This window comes from Mus caroli, chromosome 11, assembly GCF_900094665.2.
Source record: "Mus caroli chromosome 11, CAROLI_EIJ_v1.1, whole genome shotgun sequence".
Taxonomy (NCBI): domain Eukaryota; kingdom Metazoa; phylum Chordata; class Mammalia; order Rodentia; family Muridae; genus Mus; species Mus caroli.
Genome location: NC_034580.1, coordinates 69,865,079 through 69,866,754, shown reverse-complemented (window position 1 = coordinate 69,866,754; position 1,676 = coordinate 69,865,079). Strand labels below are relative to the sequence as shown.

General features: G+C 41.7%; 1 protein-coding gene across 3 annotated transcripts in view; it reads right to left on the bottom strand.

Annotated features, from left to right (window-relative positions):
* Smg6 (SMG6 nonsense mediated mRNA decay factor) overlaps positions 1 to 1,676 on the bottom strand; it is a 235,538-nt gene that overhangs the window by 226,775 nt on the left and 7,087 nt on the right. The window lies entirely within an intron of this gene.

Below are 1,676 nucleotides of genomic sequence, written 5' to 3'. Positions count from 1 at the left end.
AAAAAAAAAAAAAAAGAGTGGAAATCCCTACTCTGAATCCCACACAAATGGAAAAGTACATTCTAAAACTGTAAGTCAAGCAATCCCCGAGATCTCAAGGAAGCCTTTGGAATGCCTGGAACTAGGTTTCCTTGTCTGTGTTTAAAAATACACATTCAGGGCCTGGAGAAATGGCCCAGTTGCTAAGAGCACTTCTTGCTTTTGCAGGAGACCAGGGTTCAGTTCCCAGAACCCACATGGTGGCTCAATACCAGTTCCAGGCACTCTGATGTCCTGTTTTGACTTCAGTGGAAATCAGGCGCACACATGGTGCACAGACATACATGTAGCCAAAACACTCATTCACATAAAATAAAACTAAAACCAAATTTTCAGAATACTTATTCTAGGGGCTGGAGATATGGACCACAGGTAAAATACTTGCTGCACAAGCACGAGGACGGGAGTCTAGATTCCCAGCCCCCACATTAAGGAAAAGCCTGGCCCCATGTGCCTACTGCTATAGGCAGAGAAAAAGAGACCCAGAGGTTTGCTGGAACTTGCCAGCCAGCCAGTCTAGCCAAAGTGGTGAGCTCCATAGTCAGTGACATACCACACATTAAAAAATAATAAAATCCAAACAAAAGATCACCCCATAAGGCATGGGGGCACACACCTATAATCTTTTTGTTTGTTTGGTTTGTTTTTGTTTTTGTTTTTTCCAAGACAGGGTTTCTCTCAAACCCTAGCCCTGGCTGTCCTGGAACTCACTCTGTAGACCAGGCTGGCTTCAAACTCAGAAATCCGCCTGCTTCTGCCTCCCGAGTGCTGGGATTAAAACACACCTATAATCTTCACTCTGAAGATCTTGATTTCAAAACCAGCCACAACTACACAATGAATTCCAGGGTATCTGATCTATATATTGAGATTCTGCCTCAAAACATCTAAAAAACCAAAAAGTTGGGGGCTGGAGAGACAGCTCAGTGGTTAAGAGCACTGACTGCTCTTCCAAAGGTCCTAAGTTCAATTCCCAGCAACCACATGGTGGCTCACAACCATCTGTAATCAGATCCAATGCCTCCTTCTTGGTGTGTCTGAAGACAGCTACAGTGTGCTTATATACATAAAATAAATCTTTTACAAAAATGTTTTATTTTGTGTTTAGTGTTTTGTCCATATGTATTTATGTGCATCATTTGCATAAGTGGCACCTGCAGAAGTCAGAAGGCAGCACTGGATCCCCTGGAACTGCAGTTACAGGTGGTTGTAAGTAGCCATGTGGATGCTAGGAACAAAACCCAGGTCTTCTGCTAGGAGCAACAATTGCTCTTAATAACTGAGTCATCTTACAGCCTCCTTGTTTTCTTTTGAGACATGATCTCACTCTGAAATCCAGATTACCTACCCTAGAACTCACTATGTACCCAAGACTGGTTTCAAACTCATGGCAATCTTCTTGCTTCATTTTCACAAGTGCTTAGATTACAAGTGTGAAATGCATCATGTGAATGACATTACAATTTGGTTTTTGTTTTTGAAACAGAATTTTATATAGCCCAGGCATGCTTAGAACTCTCGATGTAGCAAGGCTGGCCTTGAACTCCTGATCCAGAATTACGGACATATACCAGTGTCCTGCTTATGATTGTTAGTTGTTTTGTTTTTTTGGGTTTGTTTTTTTTTTTTTTTTTTTT